Raw genomic sequence first — 11,110 nt, 5'->3', positions numbered from 1 at the left:
GGTTTAAAATGAGAAAGAGAATCACACCCCTGAAGAGAAGCTGCCTTGCCTCTCTATTTTAAATACAAGGTGCTCCTGAGAACATCTGAAAGTCATTTGCATTAGACCACATTTGGAGCTGACAAACTTTTTATAGAAAATGGCACAAATAAAGCTCTCTCTCATTGGTGGATTTTGTAAGTGGGACCAAAGGATGAGCAAAGAGGCAAGTTATGTTATTCTCAACAAATGACTGACATTCATGTGATTAGATACCATGTTCTTTGTTCACCCCTCCCTCCCTTTGATGCATTTATTTGTTCTTGCTCATTGTATTTATCTAGAATTCTAAATAATCCACGATGTGTGAAATTCCGCACAAATAGTTTGGACATTAATGAACGGGGGGAGGGGAATGGGAACAGTGGATTAGTAACTGGTCTGGAGCTCTTGGTTTGACTCTTGTTTGGATTGCAAATGCAATGAGTCTGGTGGTCTCAACTGGGCTATCATAATTAACAAAAAGTGATTAGTCAATACAACCTGCTTGACTTTCCAGTCTTGAGCAAAAACTGGAATAACAAGGATTGCTACTGATCAGAAATAAGGTGCATCAGGAGAGTTGTAGGAAGGAAGGGGGACCCAAGGCTGGAATAACAGGGGACTTTGCAGATCAGGAATGAGGTATATGGAGGGTGGCAGGAGGGGGAACAGGACAGGAATTAAGGGTTTTGCTGTTCAGGGTTGTGGTACATTAAAATAAGCAGTGTTCAGACAGGTAACAGATCTATGTCAGGAGTGCTACAAATTCAAGACTAAGATATACTAGCTTTAAAGTCATTTAGTAATGTATTTTTGAAATATCAAAAGGGCTTTGACACGCCCTTCAAAGAGAAAGGCTGTCAGAATTCTCAGAATATTGCATGATTTACCTATTTGCTCAAGCTTTTGTCTGATGCAAGTTTGATTCTTTTGGTAGTTTGAGTGTTTTGAGCTTGGCTTTGTGCCAGAATAGGTCTGCTGTTATTTGTTTTGAAGTGCTCAGTGTGGAATTACAAAATAGGACAGGGGCATGTTCTAAAGCAAACTGAAGAATGAAGAAATATTAATAGAGGTGGAGAGAACATTGAAAAGATAGAGGGAAAAGGGGCTTGAAATATAGAACTGGACTGTGAGGAGACTTGCTGGTGCAGTAAGATCTTTTATCAGGAACCCCACTCTGTATGCACATTTGAGAAGTGTGTGATTTATTGCACTAGAGGCGATCTGGGGGTTTCTAGTGACTTCAGCTTCACTCTTACTTTTATATACTGTATCGTAGTTGCCCTATGGATTTACTGCCACTGCCCTAAATAATGCATAGCTTAAAGGTACGTTATTATTCCTGCCGCAACGGTAAGAGATAAAATTAGCACAGGCTAAACTCACGCACTCTAAAACTAGGCAGTCTAACAACGTGGCTGTAATATTTATGGCATTACGATGAGTGTGGTGCCACGCTCAATAAATGGGAAAAGTATGCGACGGGTGCTCCATTAATTACGGTAAACATTCATTTTGCAGACTTGATTTCTAGGCGCTCAGTTTCTGCTGCTGTCTTTTAAGCTAATCACCACAGCGTAGGGGTGGCAACAGCCCAGCAGTTTTGCTTTTCGCTGCGACGTGTGCCTGGTTTAATATGGTAATGTAGAGGAGGTGCTAGGCTTGGCTCTTTTATTATGCTAAGTGTAGATTGCACAAAGGGCCCCCGGCGGAGAGCGGGCCGTCTAGTCAGTTTCTGTCTCTGCAACTGACCAGCAAGATGTGAATTTCTCTCCGGCTGGCTGTGGACACTATTTTTCACGCGGGGTGGCGTTCGACTGCGAGCCCCCTGCCCCTCAACTCCAGGGAGAACATGCGCTAAGGCTGTAAGTTTGCGCTGGGTTCCAAGTGCCATGACTTTTCTCTCTTTCCAAATTCTAGCCCCGCATTTCTGGGTCTGGCTGGGTGGAAACGTTTCTTGGCTGCTGGCTGGTGAGAGCCGGTCGGGCTGGCCCCTGTTGCAGAAACTAGTCGTAGGGGGGGTTCTCGGAGTCAGCACCAGAAAGAAGGTACCACGATGCTGCAGACGAGCAGGTTGCGTCTTGGGGGAAACACTGATGTCTCTTCGCTGCGCCGCTTGTATTTGTGTACCTCCGGCTGCCTTGTTTGTGCCGGTGGACCAAGGGATTTGCCCGATCCCCCTCCCCGGTCCCGGTATGTGCAATGACTTTGGAGGTGGAAACTTGTACAGCCACGCAGGTCCCTTCTGGGGTGGGTTGGTGTTGAGAGCCACTTCCTGCTCACAGGTAACGAATAGCACTAGCTCTGGGAACCGTTGTGACAGGTTACGTGAGAAATCTCAAGGCATTTTCTTTCTTGGTTGGAACAATAAGCCGCACCAAAGGCTTGTTATTCCGTTCGGAGTCCTGGCGTGAAATTCACGTGAGCAAGCAATGATTTGGTGCGCTCTCTGCGTAGGGATGTGTGGAATAGTGTATTGTTTTGGGGCTTGTATTGTAATCGTAGAGTATCAAAAGCGCTCTCAGCTGTTTAACCTGTAAGCAGGGGTGGGTTATGGTTGCAGGGGTTTTAGCATGGTCTCACAACAAAATGCTTCATGTAGCAGGAAAAGGGATCTCCCTACGTGGGAGAGGAGACATGTAATCAGCCTGTGGGTGGGTGGAGGGTGTCCTTTATTGCTCTGCTTCTTACAATAGTGATGACCTGTGTGGTGGTCTCAAGGAAGTCTCCGCGTGAGAAACAGGACTGAATTATACAGTGTTACTTTGAGACACCCCAGCGGCACAATTTTAAAATCCAAAATGTACAGTTTTACTTTACCCCTCCCTTCTGTCTTTAGGGCCAAGTCAGCAACTTCTCTTCCTCTCCTAGAGCCACTTCCAAATTTCCCAATGCAAACTCTGCTATGGCAGGTAACGGATGGTATCCTCTCTTTGTGGGAATAGTGGCATGGCAAGAGCTGAGTGGCTACAGCCTTTGTGGACATACTGCCACTTGCACATTCCTGTCTAACACTTCTGCTCCAAAGAGCTAACACAGGATAGCTCTGGAGTAGACAAAGGAAGGTTTGACTAGCAGTGAGGGGTGTGAGGGTTAATTTTTTTTGGGGGGGGGGGGGGAGAGAGCTTAGAAAGTGGAGCTCCTCTTGTATAAACCACACTTTCGCCATATTTGTTCCTTGTGCATCTCAGTCACTGGCAACGTTTACAAAAAGAGAGATTAGTCTGCTCGTTTGGTTTTCAGAGTTCATCCAGCCGTGGGAGAAGAAATTGGATTTGGACAAATCTGTAGTAGTAGCAGTGATGATCTGACATCTACAGGAGCACAATGAAGGAAGGCATGGTGCTTTACATAGGAAGCAAGGCATGGTGCCTATCCCAATCTGAGCCTGTCAGAGGAAGGAAGGAACAAACAACCTTACACTGTATGAGCATTGCTTGGAGATCAGTCTATATCCTGACAATTCCTGAGTTGTCAGCTCTTTGGCACACAGAAGTTCTTCAGCTGGTATAATGTGCAACACCATGGCAGTGGTGGAAAGTCACCACAGAGGGAATGCAGGCAAGGGTAGAGCTGTGGCTGTGCAGATTAGAAGTTTGTAATAAATGCCATTGGCCACCCAGAACGAATGGAGGGATTTGTATGCGTCTGGGATTGGGTGTGCCAGAAGTTTCATTTTGGTATCTTGGATGTTACAGTAGGGGAGCTAAGTGGGTGTTTGAGAGCCCGTGGAAAAAGAACAGAGCACCAAGCAGGAGATGGGCAGGGCCGATAGAGATGGATTTCCAAGCTGTTGTGAAGACAGCAGAATATAGCAATACATTGGGTTTGAGGGATGAGGAAGAGAGGAGAGTTGAGACTAAGTGCCTGGAAGCAGGAAGAATTACGGGATTATCTGGAACAATGGAGGGAGGAGGAGGGATGAAGTGAGAGGCAGAGAGCTATAATCCTAGCTGCATTCTATGTGCTCCTGTGGCAATAGGGGTCCATAGTGTAAGAGCTCTTTGACATTAGCTCCGTTTTAGAAGGGCAAATGGAGAGGGTTCAAGTAGAAACTCCATCTAATCCACCATTAACAATCAAGTTCCGCTAGTTTGACCGGTGTGCACACGCGCAGGGAGGGAAGGAGCTGGTTTAGTTTAGAAAGCCTTAGCAAGGCCTCGGTTTCATTCTCCAGGTTTCTAGGCCTGTCCACACATTTTCTTCTGCAAAAATGTCTGCTCATAACTATGGGAGAGCCCTAGACCTCTCCTACCCTATAGGATCCTAGAGCTTTGGCCTCCAACCTGAATATCTACACAACAAATTTAGCTGTGTCTACAATTAAAAGTTTAAAGTGCGGCTGCAGCAGCACTGCCACAGCAGCTCTATAAACTGAAAGCATGGCCACAGCATGAGTGCTGGGAGAGAATGATGGAAACCACCTCCAGTGCAGCTCCCAGCGCTGTAGCTTGGTTCACACCGGTGCTTTCCACCGCTGTAACTTGCTGTGCTCAGGGGATGGGTTTTTGTGGGTTTTTTTCACACCTGAGCCAGAAAGTTACAGTGCTGGAAAGCACCAGTGTAGTCTTACCCTTCAACAGCCCAGTAAGCTAGATATGACTCCCACTGGTCATTGCTTATAAAATATCACTGGGTCATTTGTAACTGCACAGGGCAAGCCTCAAGGATAGGGCAGTAAAACTGCTTCATCTACACTAAAGCTACCGCCCATGAAAAGTTAGGACATGTCTATACTGCAAATAAACCTGCAGACTCTGCCAGCATACTTGGGCTGTTGAATAGTTGTGTTGGTGTTTAGGTTGGAGACTCAGGCTCTAGGATCTTGTCAGGTAGAAGTGAGCTCTAGAACCCTCCTAGGTATCTGGTAGCCTAGGCAGGGAAAGGCTTTGCCTTCCCCAACTGCCAGGGATGGCCCTGCTCACACTCTGCCCTCAGAAAACCTGCTGTAGGCATTCTGGGGGTGGAGTGTTGCTGCTACCAGTGCCCACCGTCCCTATTGCTCTGGGAGCCGGGGTGGCTGGAACTGCATGCTTGCTCCCCCCACCCCGTGGTGGTGGTGGAGAACGTGCTTGGAGCACTCCCCCTTCCCTTCCTTCCCCATGGTGAGGGTGGGGCCTGAGAGGGGCTGGGGCTGTAGGTGGGACTGGGGGCCTCTCCCAGCCCTAGCTGCACCAACCGCTCATGCTGCAGCCCGAGCGCAAATATCTACATCACAAAAAAAAAAAAAAAGAGCGCCCCACATCAGCTGACTCAGGCCAGTGGTGGGTGTCTTATTCCTGAATTTGTGTGCCAGTAGAGCATGCAATGGGAGAAACCATTCTTGGTTCTAAAGACAAACAGGCACTGGTTCAAGTTGCAAGGGTAAGTAGCTCAGCTACAGGGAGAGACTGCAGTATAAGGCTACGGCTACACTGTAGCCTTCCAGAAAAGCTTATGCAAATGAAGCGCAGAGTGGAATATCACCGTGCTTCATTTGCATAATGAATTAGCAGCTGCTTTTGCACAAGAGAACCATCTATACAGCTCCTTTCTGCATAAGAGCCTCTTGCGCAAAAGCAGCTGCTAATTCATTATGCAAATGAAGCACAGCAATATTCCACTCTGCTTCATTTGCATAAGCTTTTCCGGAAGAAGGCTACAGTGTAGCCATAGCCTAATATACTTCAAGCTCCTCTTTGAGGAAAAGCACTACACTTTAGAAAAGGGGATTTCCCCAGTAAGAGGAAGCTTGTCAGGAAAGCCCCGCAGTCAAAAGAAATTAAAATCCTTAAACTAGCTATGGTCTGGCGTGAGGGAAGTAGACCATAACAGGCTCAGAAAGCAAATGCTAACCATGGATTCCTCCCCTCTGCTGAGCCTGGGGCTCAGTAAGAGGATAATCAAAGAGCATATAACGCAGTCACTTCCAAACCATGCCCCTGGTTTTTATTCTTTCAGGGCTAGTGGGGGGGGGGGGGGGGGGAAGGGGGGAAAGGAGGGAGGTCAGGACTCCTCTTTCCTTACAGCAGCTATTATGCTTCTTCTCTAAGGATACGTCTAGACTACATGCCTCTGGCGACAGAGGCATGTAGATTAGGCTACCAGACATAGTAAAATGAAGCGACGATTTAAATAAATCGCCACTTCATTTAAATTTACATGGCTGCCACGCTGAGCCGACAAACAGCTGATCAGCTGTTTGTCGGCTCAGCGCGATAGTGTGGACGCTCCCCTGCCGACATCAAAGGTATTTGTCGACCACCCAGGTAAACCTCATCCCAGGAGGCATACCTGGGTGGTCGACAAATACCTTTGATGTCGGCAGGGAAGCGTCCAGACTATCGCGCTGAGCCGACAAACAGCTGATCAGCTGTTTGTCGGCTCAGCGCGGCAGCCATGTAAATTTAAATGAAGCGGCGATTATTTAAATCGTCGCTTCATTTTACTATGTCCGGTAGCCTAATCTACATGCCTCTGTCGCCAGAGGCATGTAGTCTAGACGTACCCTAGGAGGGCTGGCAGCCCATGACATAACAGGTTGGTTATAGGGGACAGGAGTCGCCTTGGCACAGGGATCTTTTCATGGGCCTGGTTCTGAGTATGTTAAGGAGGCACATGGCTTTGGCTACATGAGAGATGAAACACCACTAAACACACCTCTAGCAGCGCAGGCAAAGACACCCAGGCTACGTCTACACTGGCATGATTTTCCGAAAATGCTTAACAGAAAACTTTTCCGTTAAAGCATTTTCGGAAAAGCACATCTAGATTGGCAGGATGCTTTTCCGCAAAAGCCATTTTCACGATCAGGGCTTTTTTGCGGAACACACTACTGTGCTGTCTACACTGGCCCTTTTGTGCAAAAGTCTTTTAGAAAGACTTTTGCCCGAATGGGAGCAGCATAGTATTTCCAGAAAAGCACTGATGATCTTACATGAGATAGTCAGTGCTTTTCCGGAAATTCAAGTGGCCAGTGTAGACAGCTGGCAAGTTTTTCCACAAAAGCAGATGATTTTGCGGAAAAACTTGCCAGTCTAGACACAGCCCAAGTGAAATCCATAGTGCTGAGGCTTGGGCTTCATCCAGAGTAAAATCTTTAAATTGATTTTAATTGGACATTGGGTCAGACCCTTAGCATGTGTTTTGTTCACTGGGCAAAATGCCTTTTGTGCACCAGGACTTCACTGAAGTGGGTAAGAGAAGAAGTCAACCCTTATAGCACCTCACTTTCTGATCATCAGAAGATCAGGAAGGACTCTTCGCTGCCACACCCAGACCCTTTGAAAAAATGAAGCACAACTAGTCAGGAGCATTCTAGGAGTTTTATTTTTTTTTCCAGACACTTTAGATGGGGCACAGGCTGTCTTCCTAATGGTTTGCAAAGTATGGGTGTACAGCAGCTAGCACATCAGGGGCCAGTCTCTGAATGGAGCCCACAAATAAGTTTTCCACTGTTAGATGCAGGCTGCTACATTGAGCAGACCAATGATTGATAGGTTATGGAATGACTGGAACCAATCGTACGTCTAAATTGAAATAGCAGGAGTGATATCAGACTAGTGAGATTGATTCTGATATGGCATTGTACCTCCTCTTTAGTGCCTGGGTTTCTCCTTTGTGGTTGTATTTGTTTTACTTCTTTGCCTTGCACAGAAAAGATACAAATCATTTTTGTGTATTGTTTGCTTAGGGTGGTGGCTTTTTGGTTTTGTCTAAAACCATCAGGAAAGGACTTAGCACTATGGGGATAGCATTTATAGAAAGCAAATATTCTGTTTACATTTCAAATAAACATAGTAGCTTAAAACAAAATCTGTGGAAGGCTTGTATCCCTAGAGCAAATAGAAAAAGCCCTCTGAGGGGACTGGAGAGACCAGCTGATATGAAATGGAATCTTGTAACGTCTGTAAATTATTTTTTTCCCCCCTTGGCTCCTAGATGCCCAGCTAGCCTAGGAAACCCTGGGCCTAGGTATCATAGAGTTAACAGAATGAATAGTGCTGAAAGATTGAAAACCAAGCTAGAACTTCAGGACTTTGACTTTATTTAGCTACATGAGTAATAAGTGTGTCTCCAATGCCTCCTACTTTTGAGATCTCAAGGAGCTTTATAAAGACAAACTAATTGTGTGTCTCAGTACCTCTGTGCATCCCCATTTTATAAGTTAGGAGAGTGAGGCACAGCAAGCCACTTCCCATTACTGGAGGGCACACCCATAATAGGTCAGTATAAGAACTTGATAGTCCTGACTCCCAGATTTCCACTTCAAATCAGTAGACCGAACTCCATAATGGAGATTCATTTCTCCTTCCCATTCTTCATACGACACATGGTAGCTCCAGGTACATGATTCATTATTTTTCCCCATGGGAAAATATTCATACATATACGAGACTGCCTATTTCACACATTTAGGGCACATCTATGTAGCAGGGCTAAAGTTTCATCGCTTAATTTATATCAATTGCATAGCTAAAGTCAAAATAGCTTAACGTGGCTTTAGACACTGACTACACAGCAGGAAGTCAAAGGAAGAGTGTACTTCCTTTGACTTCCCTTACTCAGAGACCTGATAACCCTCATTTTATGTGGAGTAAGAAGTCCCCAGCTTGTTATTTCAAAATAAAGGCTTGTAGTGTAGATGTGCACTACGTTATTCCAAAATAACACCACTGTGTAGAAGTATCCTTACAGTACTTGACAGTCAAATTCCTGGATAGACAGGACTGACTAATCTATCCCTAGTTTACAGGATATGGGTTAGTTTTCCCCATTTTAAAGGGCTAAATGGAGGCAGAAAGGCAAAGTGACCTTCTCAAGGCCTCCTAAGTCCCAACCCTCTGCTCATTGTGCCAGAACACAATGCCTTGCTCCCATCTTTTTTCATGAGGCCATGGGACAGGTTGGTGACATCTGCTGTCAAGAAAAGGGACTAGGGCAAATTTTCACAGCAAGGGCTAGACATAGGATACCTTCAGGAACACTGACAACCCTAACAACCATCTTTAATTAAAGATTAATCATTAATTCCTGGAGGGTTGGCAACCTTAGATGGTGATCCCATAAGAGCAGCCATCTTGGGTGAGACCCATGGTCTACCTAGTCCAGTATACTGCCTTTCAACAATAGTCAGGGTTTGTCTAGACTACAGGGCTTTTTTCGAAAAATGTGGCCTTTAAAAAAAAAAAAAAAAAAAAAAGCAGCTTCCCCAACCTCTAGACTGCTGCCGTGTTCTTTTGAAAACAAATCGAAAGAACATGGCAGTTTTTTCGACCATGGAAAACCTCATTTTACAAGGAATAACGCCTATTTTTCAAAAGTGCTCTTTCAAAAAAGGCACTATAATGCAAACTGTGCTTTTTCCAAAAGAGAGCATCCAGACTGCCTGGGTGCTCTTCTGAAAAAAGTGGCTTGCTTTTTCGAAAGTACTGGCTGTAGTCTAGATACTCTTTTTCAAAAGAGTATCTAGAGTCTCTTGAAAGTATCTTTCAAAAGCGGCTTGCAGTCTAGTCCTGGCCTCAGTGACAGGTACCCCAGCGGGAATAAACAGAACACGTAGTCAAGTGATCTATTCCCTGTTGCTCAGTCCCAGATTCTGGCAATATCTTGACTATCTAGGGTTTTTTTTTTTTTTTTTTTTAAAAGCCCTGGGATAGTGTTGGCCTTCATAACATCCTTTGGCAAAGAGGTCCACAGGCTGACTGCATTGTGTGAAGAAATATTCCTTTACTTGTTTTAAACCTGCTGTCTACTAATTTCATACTGTGACCCCTGTCCTCCTTGTGTTTGAGGAGTAAACAGTGCATCCTTGTTTTCTCTACACTAGCCATGATTTTATAGATCCTCATTTTTTAGACTTTCAATCATATCCTCCCTTAGACTGGGACTCTTAACCTGGAAAAGAGACTGATTATTCTCTCATAAGGAAGCCATTCTTTATCCCTAATAGTTTCTCGCCCTTTGTGAACCTTTTCCAATTCCAATACATCTTTGAGATGGAGTGACCACAACTTCCCCACGTATTTAAGATGTGGGTGTACCATGGAGTTATATAGAGGCAATAAGATATTCCCTATCCCAGGCTACATCTACACTGCAGTGCTATTTCAGGATACTTCTGGTATCCCAAAATAACTATTCCATGTGTTTTGAGTGCACCCGTTATTTCAAAAATATAACAGGCTCGCTATTCCGACAACGTAAACCTCATTCCATGAGGAGTAAGGAATGTTTTAGAATAGCAATTTAGTTTGAAAAAAGGGCTGTGCAGACAGCACCAAATTTCAAAATAAGCTGTTTTGAAATGGACTTGAAACAAGCTATGCAATTTGCTTTAGGTGCAATGTAGACACACCCTTAATGATTTTCAACATTTGGTTTGCTTTTTTGACTGTCCCTACACGTTGAATGGATGTTTTCAGAGACCTATGCACAATTACGCTAAGATCCTGTTGAATGGGAGCTACTAATTTAGACACTATCATTTTGTGTGTCTATTCGGGCTTATGTTTTCCAATATGTATTATTTTGCATTATTCAACATTCAATATTATCTGCCATTTTGTTGCCAATTTCGAGAGAGATCCCTTTGTAGGTCTTCGCAGTTTGCCTGGGACTTAACTATCTTGAGCTAAGGATGTTAAAATGTAGTTAATTGGACTAGTCAGTGGAAATTCCATTAACTAGTCGATAGGCACTTCTGCATTCCTTCTATAGTTTCAGCCAGTTTGTCCAGTATTTAATTCGGGTTTATGGCTTTGTAATTGCTGGGATCACCTTTGAAACCCTTTTTAAAAGTTGACTTCAAATTAACTACCTTCCAGTTATTTGGCACCAAAGAGGATTTAAATGATAAACTACAATGATTAGTCCTGCAGTATCACACTTCAATTCACTCAAGAATTCTGAAGGAAATACCATCTGGTCCTGGTGACTTCTTACTGTTTAAAGGATGTTTTGGAATAAATTGATAGACTAATGAAATCTTAATCTGGGCCACTTCATCAGTTGTCACCAAAAAAGGCTGGCTTAGGTTTGGGAATCCCCCTTACATCCTCAGCCATGAAGACCAATGCAAAAAAACAAAAAAAACCAATTCATTTAGTTT

The 11,110-nt window shown here is 44.5% G+C and overlaps 1 protein-coding gene across 1 annotated transcript in view; it reads left to right on the top strand.

Moving 5' to 3' along the window:
• The first annotated feature begins 1,627 nt into the window (after positions 1-1,627).
• TP53I11 (tumor protein p53 inducible protein 11) overlaps positions 1,628-11,110 on the top strand; it is a 57,604-nt gene continuing 48,121 nt past the window's right edge. The window contains exon 1 of the mRNA XM_025185334.3: positions 1,628-1,886. The gene's annotated coding sequence lies outside the window, so the exon portion shown is untranslated. The remainder of the gene's footprint in view (positions 1,887-11,110) is intronic.

This window comes from Pelodiscus sinensis, chromosome 5 (genome assembly GCF_052426305.1).
Source record: "Pelodiscus sinensis isolate ZL-2025 chromosome 5, ASM5242630v1, whole genome shotgun sequence".
NCBI lineage: Eukaryota > Metazoa > Chordata > Testudines > Trionychidae > Pelodiscus > Pelodiscus sinensis.
Note: the sequence above shows the minus strand (reverse complement) of the source record. Positions and strands in the feature narration are given on the sequence as shown.